Raw genomic sequence first — 15,000 nt, 5'->3', positions numbered from 1 at the left:
GGCGTGAGCGAGCACGACTAGGACCCCCAGACGTTCCCCAGACCCCCCGTCCTCGGGACGTTCTGCTGACCGTCCTGCCCCCTCCGTGACTGGTGGGTTTTTTCCCTCCCGGGCTGTGACCGAGGAGGAACCCATGCAGCTGGGACGCACCCGCCTTAGCCCGGCCGAACGGGAGTCCAGGCTCAGGTCCGGCCTTTGCCTCTACTGCGGCCGGGATGGACACCGTGTCTCCAATTGCCCTACCCGGCCAAGAAGACCAGGCTCGCCGGGACCCCGGGAGATCCTGGTGAGCCGTTTTTCCTGTTCCCACACCCGTGCACCACCTAACCGTCTGACGAGCGTCACCCTAGCCTGGGCGGACCAGCGAGCGACGGTGGGTGCACTCATTGACTCTGGTGCTGATGGGAGTTTCCTGGACGTGGAGTTTGCCACCCGGGCCAACATTCCGCTTGAGGACCTCGAGAGGCCCTTGGAGGTCTTCGCGCTGGATCATCGCCGCCTGGCTGACATCACTCAACGCACCTGTCCTGTCCTCCTCACCGTGGCTGGTAACCACGTTGAGAGACTCCAGTTTTTCATTACCAGATCCCCTCTTGTCCCGGTAGTCCTGGGTCGGCCCTGGCTCGCGCTGCATGAGCCCCACATCGCCTGGTCCTCCGGCACCATCAGGGGGTGGAGCCCCTCCTGTCATGCCCAGTGTCTTCAGGTGCCGTCCAGCCCCCTTACCGGGTCCCAGTCCCCGTCTCCGGCCTCCCTCGCCGGTCCTCTGTCCCCGTCTCCGGTGCCCCTCTCCGGGCCTCTGTCTTTGTCCCCCTCTCCAGTGCCCCTGATCGCCGGCTTCCTTCGGTCCCGTCCGGGCAGGCCGGGGCCGAGTGGGTCGCCGGGTGGCTCCCGTGGAGGGGGGGGTACTGTGAGGATTGGTTCATTCCCCGCCACAGGCTTCTTAAGGTACTGTGATGATTGGTCCGTTCCCCGCCACACGCTCCGCTCCTTTAAGGTACTGTGTTGATTGGTGCATTCCCCGCCACACGCTCCGCTCCTTTAAGGTGTTGATTGGTGCATTCCCCGCCACACGCTTTTGGAGCAAGTATCAATTCCAGCGCGCACCTGTCATAGTTTTTGATTAGCGCCCCAGAGGCTTTTTATACTGGGACTTCCCTTCATTCGATGTCGGGTCGTTTTGAGTATTACTGCTTTGAATACTTCTGTTTTCTGCCTGTTGTTCCCCGTTGCTGTGCCTCGTCTACTCTCCCTCCAGGACATCTGTGGATTGCCGCTGGTGAAGACCTTGTCCCCCGTTTTGAGCTGCGCCTCGTTTACCCGCTTTACTCTTGCGCTTTGTTGAAGCCGGGAGTATCTGCAGAGCCGCTGCAGCGTCAATACCGTTTCCCCACCTCGAACACCAAGAGGATCTGCAGAGCCGCAGATAACTCTGCTGAAGGCAGTTTCCCTTTGTTCCAAGATTGTTACTTGCTCCTTTTTGACTCTGAAAATAAATACGCCCTAGTATTTGGCTAACTCTGAACTACCTGTCTGTGCCGTGCGTTTGAGGTCGGTTTCAAACCCTAACACTACTACTACTACTACTACTACTACTACTACTACTACTACTACTACTACTACTACTACTACTACTACTACTACTACTACTATAGTTTTCTATGACTGTTTCATGTATTACTTAAATCCTCATCTCAAAGCCTGATCTGTCTATGTCGTCAAATACCTTTCCATAGTTTAAAGAAACCCCATATTTTTTCCAGCATATTTACATTTTTGTTGATTTTGTAAGTTACCTTTTCCATATTATTATGTCCTCTACAGTTTCTAACCACTTTTTTACACTTTGGGAGATTCAAGTTTTTTCCAAGCTCTTGTTATTTGCACTTTGATTGCCAGCCGTGTTTTCCTTTTTACCCCCTTGAATGCCACCATCCACTCCAATGTTAACTTAATATCGCCTAATCTATGTTTTAAATTATGGCTATGTGTCTAATCTGCCCGTCGCTTATCAAAGACTCATTTTCCAGTCAACATTGTCAAGGCAGATTGTTTTTTTATCGCTTCATTTCCGTTTGATAGCATTTTGAAAATCACTCGTTTTCGCGGGGAAAAAAACCATTCTATGATAATCGTCTTTTACTGGAATATTCCAGAACGTTGTCATTTGTCTGCCTATTTATGAATAGTTTTCAAATAAACGCTAGATGATCGATAGTATAATTTATGTGTGCGCACGCATGCTCGTGCCGCGCGCTGATAATCGCTGCTCTTATTTCCTGATGGCTTTTACAGTCAAAACAGCTATATCACATATAGGGGAAACGCTTATATATCCATGAAAACGAGTCTGATTATCCTAAGACTGATAACATAGATTCCTTACGTGAGGTCAGATGGTATCCAAATGGTTTATTCCAATTTCCGCTCGCCATTCGAAAAAATCGCTCATTTGATTGATCCATTGTGTATACAGTAAAACACATATTCGCCGCGGCACCAAGGCTCCAGAATGAACTCTGGTAGACCCCGGTTACATCAGTGAGAAGTAAAATGTGGAGTCAGAAATCCTTTCTCCCATTCACTTTCATTGAGTCCAATCCAAAAGGGTGATTTACCATCTGGGAGACGATAGGGGGCGCTTTTTTCACATCTGCCAATACTTCGACCATGCTTTGAGTGGGAGTCGAACCCCGGGCGTCCGCACCAGGGCCAACAACACAGACCGCTGTGCCAAGAAAGGAATTCCCTTCTAACTAACCATGTCTATCCTGTCTCTGAGGATCAGGGGAGTGCGTTTTACTTCTATGTACCGCTACCGAGCCAGCCACGTCTCTGGTCACACTATCGTGGTACATATCCGTTACATTCACCCCCCCTAAACTCACTCCACTCCACCCAAGGCACTTCGATGCCTTGAGTGGGATTCGAACCCCGGTCTCCCACACTGCGGGCGACACCACAGACCTTTGCGCTAGGAAGGAATTCCCTTCTAACTAACCATGTCTATCCTGTCTCTGAGGATCAGGGGAGTGAGTTTTACTTCTATGTACCGCTACCGAGCCAGCCACGTCTCTGGTCACACTATCGCGGTACATATCCGTTACATGAGCGCCGGCGGTGCCTGGATCTCCAACAGTATTGTTGCAATATGATTTCAGATCGCAAAAAAAAAAAAAAAAAAACAGAGTATTCTCGTGACGTGGCATTCACCGGTGGGGGGGTAAACCCGAGAAAAGTCGCGAGTGGCATTCAAAGTGTTAAGTGCTGCAGTTCTCAAAATAAAAATCACCTTCTTGAGATCAAGTGTACTAAAGATCTAAGCAAATGAAGGGCAGTGATGGAGTCGCCAATCACTAGGACAGGTCGTCTTCGGGGAGCCTGTGTAGGTCGCCGCAGCCTGGGACTGGGACCTGCATCAAGCACCGCATGCCGATTGGTATGTGTAAAATCATGTTGCAGAGCAGGTGTTGAGGCAGAGCGGGGACATAGCCCCCCCCCCCCCGAAGTGGGCACAAAGTCAGGTGTGTAATCTGTGGTTGAAACAGGCTCTTCGCCTTGAACAAGGTCTTCTGATATTGTTTTCTCTCTCAGATACACACGAGGCAGCGCATTTAGAGTGTTTAAGCAGCGGTTTAAAAATAGGCCGCGTCGTGTCATGTTACGTATACGTTAGAGCAGCCTCACAGCCCTGCGCGGCAGCAGCAGGACGTCATCCTACAGATCCGGTACGGGTCTATTCTTATCCTAACGGATTTATGCTTCCGCGTTCGCGTTTTGCGCTCTGATTGGCCACTGACGTTTCTGGTCGCACCAATCGTGTGACGGCAAGTTCTTTCGCCGGTTAAGCTTAGGCACTCTTTCGAAGTTGGTTAAGGTTAGAGTTTGTCTTAGAGCAGGGCGATAGAACGCCAGCCCTGATTCCAAACTCTAACCATAACCAACTTCGAAAGAGTCGCCTAAGCTTAACCAGTGATAAACTAGGCGTTAGGTAGTTTGCTGCTGTTCGAGGCGGAAATGTGCGCGTCACGCGATTGGGCGCACATGTCACATGACCAGAAATGTCAGTGGCCAATCAGATCGCACCAGAAACGTCAGTGGCCAATCAGATTAGCAAAACGCAAACGTGGAAGCATAAATCCGTTAGGATAAGAATAGACGCATCCGGTACAGGCAGGGGTGTAAAATGGACAGTGAAAATGCTCCATTGATGACGCCGTCTGTGTTGACACTAGTGTTACGCATGATGCAGTTCAGCCAGACAGCCGTAACCTGACCCACCAGATGGTCTGTTACAACACAACCATCTGGGAAGTCATCCTTTAAAACTGTTTGGAATCGGACCGGGACTTGTGTCTTGCTGCCAGTAGTTCCTCAAAGGACGCTGATTGGTCTGAACCGCTGTGGTTGGGACACAACTAAGCACATACTGTAACTTGAAGCCTGACAAGATGGATTCGTCTCAGGTGATCTTGTGATCTTGTGAAGCCAGCCGCCTGCACGATTACCCAACGTCATCAGCTTCAAGGTATTACCGTTGTGAGGGCATAACGAAATTATAGCATCCGCTGTCAAAATGAGGCTAGTTAAAAAAAAACATTATCCTCCCGTAAAATGTCACTTCACTTCGCACAGCAAATGCAGTATGAAGAACCGAGTTACTAGTAAGGAAATTATTGCTGGTAAGAAAATGTTGATGGAATGTACTTGATCAGAGTGTCACGAGTTTAGTTGTTCTGTTTCCTCGTCTCTACTCAGAACATCTGTGGTTTTGAGGTAGTCTCTCTACTTCAGTAGAACACACACACGCACACATGCATATACACATACATGTACCTATGTATACCTACAGACAGACACACACACACACACACCTACACACACACACACCTACACACACACACACACACACACACACCTACACACACACACACACACACACACACACACGCACACACACACACACACGCACACATGCATATACACATACATGTACCTATGTATACCTACAGACAGACACGCACACACACACACACACACACACACCTACACACACACACACACACACACACACACACACACACACACCAGTTACACCATACTGCAAGCCTTCACTTTTACAAGTGAAATTGAGCCTGTAAGATCAGTTCCTCTCTCTCTCTCTCTCTCTCTCTCTCTCTCTCTCTCTCTCTCTCTCTCTCTCTCTCTCTCTCTCTCTCTCTCTGTCTCTCTCTGTCTCTCTCTCTGTCTCTCTCTCTCACACACACACACACACAGACTCTCTATCTCTCTCTCTCTCTCTCTCTCTCTATCTCTCTCTCTCTCTCTCTCTCTCTCTCTCTCTCTCTCTCTCTCTCAGTTGGAAATAAAGTTGGCTTTTACACACTTAGGATGAAAGAAAAAAGCGGGAAAGAATGACAGACAGACACAGATTGATAGACAGACATATTGATAGATAGATAGACAGACAGGTTGACAAGTTGGCAAGGGCTATTTCTAGGACTAGGGATTAGGCTGTATGTGTGTGTGTGTGTGTGTGTGTGTGTGTGTGTGTGTGTGTGTGTGTGTGTGTGTGTGTGTGTGTGTGTGTGTGTGTGTGTGTGTGTGTGTGTGTGTGTGTGTGTGTGTGTGTGTGTGTGTGTGTGTGTGTGTGTGTGTGTGTGTGTGTGTGTGTGTGTGTGTGTGTGTGTGTGTGTGTGTGTGTGTGTGTGTGTGTGTGTGTGTGTGTGTGTGACAGGAAGATGGGTGTAAAGGTGTCTGCTGTCATGCTGCCATGTTGCAGTATGAACACTATAATTTTTACACCTTGTAACATGTGGCTTTTAAACCAGTAACCTTCTGTAGTGTACCAGTGAAAAGGTTAAGCTGATGTTGTGTGGCAGTGAAAGGGTTAACCTTCTGTTTATTGTCGCAGTGAAAAAGGGTTAACCGTTTGGTAGTGCGGCAGTGAAATGGTTAATGGCAATGACCCCCAGACTCACTGATACCTAATAGACCATGAAACCTCATTTGATAAGATTCAGTCTCTCTATGTGATTTAGGCCAGACTTCTGTAACCATCTTTATTCTGAATCTGTCTATATTGAATCTGATTATCAAATCGTTTTCAGATAATTATTTACAATTTCTTCGGTAAAGCATTTGTATTGCTTTTATTGCACTGCTTTTAGTGTAATAATAAAATAACCTTTCAGCAATGTTAAATAAACTCCGAAACAGTTGAGAGTAGCTGAATAAGGGGAGGAGGGGTTGATAGGAGGATTTGTGAGTCTCACAGGAAGGAACATGCCAACATTATGGGAAATACGCTTACCATCTAGATACAGTAGATGCTAATTTCCTCTGTTCAGTAGAAAGCTATCCGGCTGCAAGCTAGCCTAGTTTAGCACAAATTAATTAATTAAACGCTTCTCCCAGAGTTTTAATCTAGGCTAGTGGTCCGTATCCACTTCCGTAAATTTGTGCTGAGGCTAGCTTGCAGCCGGATAGCTTTCTACTGGAGAGGAAATGGGTATCTATCTTCTTGTTTGACTCTGGAGAAGATAGTAAGCGCATTTCCCCTAATTTTGGTGTGTTCCTTTAACGTTATCCAGATATTTTTCTAATTTGGAAGCGGTTCCAAAACAGAAGTGCGCTCACGGAACCCAACTGGCGATGCACGCCTGCAGCGGACGGATGCCACTGTCCTCTTGAACTTTTTGTCACTTTTGGAGATTCTGTTTCGAAAACATGGAGGTGGTTGAATATGGGCATATGTTTCAATACATTAGTGAAGGTACTGGAGGACTGGGCCAACTGCAACGTCAGGTCTCTGCCAATTCTCATCAGCTCCGTGTCTGTAGAGTTGCTGCATCCATCACCCAGCTTTGCTCATACAGACCTTCTATCATGTCTCCCACGGAACTGTAATAGCTTCTGGAGGGGCAGCTTTCTCTCTCTCTCTCTCTCTCTCTCTCTCTCTCTCTCTCTCTCTCTCTCTCTCTCTCTCTCTCTCTCTCTCTCTCTCTCCCCCTCTCTCTTTCCCTCCTCCCTCTCTCTCTCCACCCTCTCTACCTCCCTCTCTCTCCCCCTCCTCCCCCTTTCTCGCCTCCCTCCCTCTATCTCTCTACCCCCTTCCATCCCTCCCCCTCTCTCCTTCTGACTTCTCTCCCCTCCCTCCCTCTCTCTCCCTCTCTCTTTCTACCCCCCTCTCGCTCCCTTCTCTCTCTCTATCCTCGATCTCTCACCTCTCTCTCTCTCTCTCTCTCTCATTCTCCTCTCTCTCATTCTCCCCTTTCTCATACTCCTCTCTCTCATTCTACTCTCTCTCATTCTCCTCTCTCTCTCTCATTCTCCTCTCTCTCTCTCTCTCTCTCAGTGCATGCTGGGAGTGAGATTGGAGATTGGAGGTGCGTGAAAGTAGTGTGAGTTTTTCTATCTTTATCTATCTATTTAGTTAAATTTATTTATGCAATATTGTAATTATAGTGTAGTGTTAGTTTGCTGTGTGTTTGGTGTGTACAGGGTTAAGTGGGGAGTTTTGTTTGTTTGGCAGTCGGCCAGGTTGTGCTGCTGGTTGGCGTGAGACGCCAGTATGGATTTGGCCTGACTCAGTAGGAAGCATGGTGTTAAAATACCTGCTCCTAATGTGTCCGTAGAGGACTGCAGCTTGACAGTAGTTGACGTTGTTGGCACAAAAGTGTTAAATCTGCTGCGAAAATGAACGTGGAGTTGTGATTTTTCTGGACTGTCTGGAGAAGGTGAACGCTGTGGTAGAATCCGGAGTCAGTATCGACGATGCGTTCATTGCCGTGGCGCCTCTCTCCACACCAGGCAGAAGGATTAACATATCTAACATTCCACCGTTCATAAGTGACAAACTATTAATAAGTCAACTTGCACGACATGAGAGGATAATTTCCCCGATAAGGAAAATGTCGTCGGGATGTAAATCTCCGCTATTAAAGCATGTTGTCTCACATAGACGCCAGGTTTTAATGATTCTCAAGAACAGCGGAGAAGAGCTTGATTTGGTTTTCAAATTAAGAGTTGATGATTTTGATTATGTCGTTTTTGTGAACTCTGGAAACTCAAAGTGTTTCAAGTGTGGAGAGGAAAGACATATAGTGCGCAATTGTCCGAGGGGAGAGGCGAGAGGTGCACAATCTCAGCCCCAGGAGGAATGCAGCGCTGCGGGCAGCGCAGGTACAGAGGAGGGAGGGGTGAGAGACGCTGCTCCTCCCTCAACCAGTGGCGAGGTAACAGGAGAGAACAGAGGTGGTTTGGTCCCCCAACACCATGTCAGAGAAAGAAAATAGTTAAGGAAAATATGACAAGTGACAGTGAAATAATAGGAAAAAAGCCGAATGTGGTAGATAATGTAAACAGCCAGACAGTGGATGACGTGGTGGGAAGTAGTGATGGAGGGGTGGGGGAAAATGTACTTGTATCATTTGAAAAGGAAAAAGAAAGTGGCAACAGTGGCTAAAGAAGGAGTGACAAGTTTGGTCAAAGAGAGTCAGGAGGATGTAGAACAGTAGCACCGTTTCCCAATGATTCTCAAGTGTCTGATTCGCAACAGAGAAGACGTTATGCAGTCAGGCAGATACAAAAGTCCCTGCACACAACAAAAAACATGAATAATGTCAAAGTTGGAGATTATTTTGAAGATAAGGAGATGTTTATTATTTCAGCAAGAACTCAAATGAGGATGAAGAACAATGGGGGTACACTTCCCAGGAAGTTTTTAGACTGAGGACAATTTTACAAAAGCTCAATAAACTGATAATGAAGGGTAACCTGAATCCAAGTAGTTTAGGACGGATCCTGTGTTTTTTTCATCTGTTGTGCACTCCTTTTGGAGATTATGAGTGATATCAAGTTTTCCACGCTCAATATTGACCCTTTAACATCTCTGTTTTTAACTAACTGTATGTTGGAGCCTCTGATGTATGGAGCCCGGCTGGACATTCAGGACGGTAGTAGACCTGGGCTTGTACAGCGTCTGCACTCAGTTGGGACAGTGAAACTGAAACATGTAGTGGATGTAGCCGGGCCAGGAATTCACCACACAGAGGAAGTGGCTTCTTTACTGGGGCTGAGGACAGCCTGTCACAACGATTGGACTGAAGCGCGGAGCATCGGGGACAAGACCTGTTGCAGGACTATTTCAGTGGAACGGAGGGTCCTGATGAGGGGGATCTGTTCCATGCGCTGGGTATCAAAATGGACAAAATTGGACTGACGGGACCCTTCTTGGGTTGCTCATATGTTGTTCTTGCTGAGATGTATGTGTTGAATGGAAATATGGACACTTTTTTGTTTGAGTGGAGCTTCAATGACGTTTTTTTTGTTGTGTTGCAGAAGGACAGTTGTATTTTAGCACTTTTTTACATGAGATCTCATGTGGTTTTAAATATGATGGGGACACATGTTGTCCGATATAATGTGTAGTTATTTAATTGTATTGACAAACACATTGTAATGAAAATTACAATAAGATCAGTTCCTCTCTCTCTCATTATCCTCTCTCTCTCTCTCTCTCTCTCTCTCTCTCTCTCTCTCTCTCTCTCTCTCTCTCTCTCTCTCTCTCTCTCTCTCTCTCTACCACCAGGTCTCTTCACAGCAGGTTGAAGTTGGGAAGCAGCTCTTCCACCCTCAGCCTGAGTGACCTGAGCTCCCACCACGGAGGAGGGGGAGGAGGAGGAGGAGGAGGAGGAGGAGGAGGTGGAGGAGGAGGAGGAGGAGGAGGAGGGGGAGAGAAGGGTGGAGCAGCAGCGGGGGGGCTGACGGAGGAGAAGGCGGACAGAGGGACGCAGCAGAGGAGGGCCGGTGCCAACGCCACCTGGAACAGGTTAGTGCGTGAGAGGGAGAGAGAGAGAGAGAGAGAGAGAGAGAGAGAGAGAGAGAGAGAGAGAGAGAGAGAGAGAGAGAGAGAGAAACGTGTAGTTTAGCGTTAGTTCATGCAGGACGCTGAAGTCATAATCATAATCAACAAGACTAAAACTCTGTCAACAGCGTGGTCCATTTCTGCCTCCCGCTATTTAGTGCATGGCTGCTCTCTGCCGCTGCTTGCAGGCTATGCTGCACTGCTCCACACTCCCACCACCACCCCAGCCTCCACACTCCCACCCCCCACCCCAGCCTCCACACTCCCACCCCCACACCTGCATCAGTCTATTTTATCATCTAGATATGTTCTCTACATGCAATGCTGGTTGTTGTCAGTTTATGATTGATTATATATGCCAATATGAAATCAATGTGATGCTTTTGATTGCATTTCCAATTAATATTAGGTTAGAAAATACATTTGCCGGATTTAACGCGACTTCCTTTAATCTAATGTTAATTTGTTCATTTGATTTGTATTGTGCAATAATTGTTGCCAGAAAAACACCCAACTTCCAGACTATCCGAATACAGATACAGTTACAGATAATGGACCTCATGCACCAACATTCTCGTAAGTTTCCTCGTAAATAACCCTGTAGGAAGTTTGTAAGAGAAAACCTACGATAGTCCCCCCCGGAGTCATCAGCGCATGGGGAGGTGCTCTTAAAGACCCACTTGCATGTTGTATTTTTGTTCAATAAACAATGTGACTAGGCCAACGGTGACTTTCATGAAGAGGGGGGAAAAAATTATCGAAATTTACCCAGTTTTAGCGTTTTTATCAAACATTTTGTCCTCCCAACCACAACCACCACGCACGTGGATATTTTAATCCATGGTTCATAACGTGCGCGTGTCATCTTAATGATGACGTCACACCAGGTACAGGGCAGCAGGGGGTCTGAGAATCACAGGCAGGTAGTGGCAGGAAGCAGAGAGCCTTCTTGCTACTACTAGCCGAGGATCTAGTATCTGTTTCACCTAACACTATTGCTCCGTGATCATAGCCATTTATCTCTAAAGCTAACCACTATTTGTAAAAGCCACAACCACGTTACCATATTTGTAAATACTCATGTAAATCATTGTGTCGTTGTACATATTGTGTATATAACGTTAGTAGCTAAGTTAGCTAGCTTGCTAGCCGGCTATCCCGAAACTCCTAACATGCCCCGATTTAAAATGGTTCTCTCCTCTTTGTATACATTTGTCCTCACAAACAAAGTATTCTGCCAGGGAACTTATGGACACGACAGTAGTTATAGGTGTTTGAGCTTGTAACGTTAACGTTAGTTAGCTATCGTGGTAGCCCCTTTCGTGACTGTGATGCACCGAGTGCTATCCGAGGGGCTACTATCATGGTATCAACATGCCGTGACGTGTACTGTAGCTTGCTAGCCGGCATGATGCGTGCAGTGCTTTGCCCCACAGGTCTGAGAAGAGGACCTGCACATTTTACTCGTTCCCGAAACTCTTCTACATGCCCCGATTTAAAATGGTTCACGACAGTAGACATAATGCTAATGTTAGCGGGGTAACGTTAACGTTAGCCAGAGCCATATAGCCAGCTTGGTACTATGACCCGGACGGGGATAAGGCATAAGGCGACAGCCTAACAGACCAATAGCGCTGCTGTACTGAACAACAGGCTGCCTAGTGGTACATGTAGTTCTTTTTTTACGACATTGAAAACCTTATAACTACCTTGTTTCAACCAAAGATGCAATTGTAGCTGGTCCATCAAAGTCTCTCCGACGATTAAACCCATTTGCGTCTTGTAAAGCGTCCATTTGGATCAAGGAAATAGCTTTCTGCACTCGTCAAACTGCATTAGTGTGGATCAGAAGTAGGGGAAAGTTACCTGCAGTGACCAGGCACGTTGGAACAGGGGGTGCGGCGGGTGTGGCAGAACCCCCTAGTGGCAGCTTCAGTTACTGCACAAAAGTAAAAACGGTATTTTTATATACTGTAACATATATATAATATAAGTTATAAGTTTATCCTGCTCAAAGCACTTGACTTTACCATTACACTGACACACTTGTAAATACGTTAATTCTTGTTAGATTGCCCGACTGTATTATTTTCCTCCTGTGTGAAATACTACAGTTGCGTCTGAGGGGAGTGGCCACTGTGACTGGCTGACAGTGCTCCCTGCTGTCTCGGGTGTCGGAGAGGAGACGCACAGATGAGAGAGGAGATGAGAATGAATGAAAACTGTATTTAACAGATTGCAGAATGGGTACAATACAGTATGGCTCAATACACACAATTAAGGGGATGCAGACCAGAGAAAGACGTTTGTCTTGTTTACATCAGGGTCCCCCATTTTCAATTCATAGTGTTCATAGATGCACCAAAATCCATTGCAGGGTGAAAATTTGCCGCAAAACATTAATATCTTTGGAACCGTTTGTGTTCAATTGTATCTGAATCGGGAGATCTTCTCTCGTCACAATTGAAATTGTATTTCTCCGTCGAGCAAGAGCTGGCTGGCAGTCTCATTGAATAATATACGCACTCCGAAAGTCTATAAACTTGTGCATAACGGAGCAGAGGTCCCCAACCATCGGGTCGCGGACCGATGTAATATAAAACACTTAATTAGCCGTGCATTGATAATACAATTGGTATCAGCTGTGTAACGTCTTAATTTTGGCGCGACAGAGTCGTTGTAGGAGCTGCATTCAATCTAACATTGAAGCTAACCCATATATAGAAATGTGTCATACAGACTTGGAGATGGAGCCAAGCCAAGTGAGGTATTCAGAAGTTCAAGTGAGGTTTGTTTGTTTTTATTTCTTCAGGTTTGAAAAGTAAAAAAAAAACAATTATTATGTTTTTCTCGTTTGCCTCACGTCTCACGTCATTTTCAGTTAAAGGGTCATTAGAAATAACTTATTTCAAAGCCATTCTAAACAACGAATGTTCCTCTCACGGCGTTCTGAGGGGGGGAAATCTCAGAAAGGCAGCACCCCCTGCCGATTTAAAGTTCCAACGTGCCTGGCAGTGACGTCATGGCACTGATAGCGTCTGATAAGCTTTTTGATTGGCTCCATACATGTTATTCGTGCGTGGACATTTTTAACCCTTTCTGAGTGGAATTTCCGGCGTCAAATGGAAAAAAATTAATAATGAAAATAGATACCAATGAGGTAAACTACCCATAATTGAAGAGTAGGGTTTAACCTGCAAGTGGACCTTTAACCTCTTAAGCCCGAGTGGTCAGGTACCGGTATGAGATTGATATCACGCCATAAATCCATCTCTACAGAATGTATGAATTAATGTTGCATTTTCTTTTCAAATGTAGCCAAGAGTAAAGACCCTAACCCAATCAAAAACAGCAGTCAAAGTGTATACAGCATTACGTTTGTTTACCGATGATTTTAAGTGTTATTAGTGAAATATGAGTTTATAGAAATCTCAGGGCATAGAGTCGGAAAAATGCGCTTATAGACGCAAGGATTTGGCGCAACCTAACTTGAGTGTAGTCTTTTGAGAGAAGAGACCCAGGGCTTTCGATGGGGTTTTAGAATTTCAAAGAACTACACTTCCCAGCTCACGCCAGCCAATCATGTCAATCATCTGACTTCTAGCGTGACTTTTTTCTTTCTCTTATTTTTTGGCATCATATCCCACAAACCTGAATGTATACATAAAACAGAACACAGTTAGTTCGAAATGTACATTATAAAAAAGTAACTGTACTCACACTAGATTTCATTCGCGGCTTTTGCTGCACTGTCAGGGGCGCCTGGTGATACTAAATCCAGATTGAACTCTGCCATTGGAAAGGGGAGATTTGGCCTGATCCATAGATGTGTGACTTAGCCATAATAAGGTAATTTATAGGCCTGATATTCTATATTCTATAATCCTATTTGTGTGTCCGGATGGCAGAATTCAGTACTGTACAGTGGCGGCTGGTCCATAGAGGGCACTAGGGCACCGCCCCCCCCCCCCCCCCCCCCTGGTGGAAAGAGAAGAAGAAAGAATAAATATTGGTTCTGGATTTTAGATTTCGACCCCTAAAAATATAATATATTTTTTTTAAATAAATAATAATTACTCATTTTAGAGAGTCGTCACACGTCGCGCCACTTTGCTCTCGTCTGCCAGCTCCGCCTGCATTTTTCACCAATCAACAAATACATTTTGGAAAGTTGAATTTGCCGCCTTTCGATCGTCACCCCACTCAACCTATTGCGTGCTTCGGGTCTCGAGTTACAAGACGAAATATCCGACATCACATTTGATAATAACAGTAGGAAGACAAGCGCACACACACACACACACACACACACACACACACACACACACACACACACACACACACACACACACACACACACACACACACACACACACACACGTATTCGCACACGACACACACGCACTCGCACTCGCACACAACATATAACGCACACACACACACACACTCACACACACGTACACACACAGTCACACACATGCACACACACTTGCACTGGCATTCACACACACATATACACGCACACACACACACACACACTCACACACACGTACACACACAGTCACACACATGCACACACACTTGCACTCGCATTCACACAAACACACACACACACACACACTCACACACACGTACACACACCAGTCACACACATGCACACACACTTGCACTTGCATTCACACACACACACACACACACTCGCACTCACACACACATACACACGCACACACACACACACACACACACACACACACACACACACACACACAAACAGACACACCACACACACAAATACACACACACACAATAGTCCCTCTCTCTCTCTCCTCCCCTGGGGTCCATCACTATCTTTCTTTCCCTCTCTTCTCTCCCACATTCTTTTCTCTCTGTATTTTCATCTCATTCTGCCCTCTAGCTTCTCCTCCTCCTTCTCTTTTTATTTTTCTCTTTTCATGTTGAGTTTAAGGAATCTCTGTTTTAGATAAAAGCCCCTGGAGAGAGACAGTAAAGACAGAGAGAGAGAGAGGGGAAGAGAGAGAGGGGGGAGTATTACAATGTAAAGCATCACACATGGTTAGGAGTTATGGTTAGGTGAAGGTTAGGGTAATGGGTTAGGGAATTAATGTATGTCT

The 15,000-nt window shown here is 46.2% G+C and overlaps 1 protein-coding gene and 1 long non-coding RNA gene across 2 annotated transcripts in view; both read left to right on the top strand.

The window, feature by feature from the left end:
- Positions 1–9,667, top strand: part of LOC311241950 — a 34,007-nt gene extending 24,340 nt beyond the window's left edge. Inside the window, exon 3 of the long non-coding RNA XR_014620588.1 lies at positions 9,593–9,667. This is a non-coding gene — a long non-coding RNA (uncharacterized lncRNA). The remainder of the gene's footprint in view (positions 1–9,592) is intronic.
- Positions 9,668–9,731: 64 nt separating this feature from the next.
- The window catches only part of LOC311241949 (uncharacterized protein), a 48,444-nt gene continuing 43,175 nt past the window's right edge, over positions 9,732–15,000 (top strand). The window contains exon 1 of the mRNA XM_084330908.1: positions 9,732–9,832. The gene's annotated coding sequence lies outside the window, so the exon portion shown is untranslated. The remainder of the gene's footprint in view (positions 9,833–15,000) is intronic.

The sequence above is a fragment of the Notolepis coatsorum genome (genome assembly GCF_963971535.1).
Source record: "Notolepis coatsorum genome assembly, chromosome: 15".
NCBI lineage: Eukaryota > Metazoa > Chordata > Actinopteri > Aulopiformes > Paralepididae > Notolepis > Notolepis coatsorum.
The sequence above is the reverse complement of the archived record's forward strand: the minus strand, read 5'-3'. Positions and strand labels throughout refer to the sequence as shown.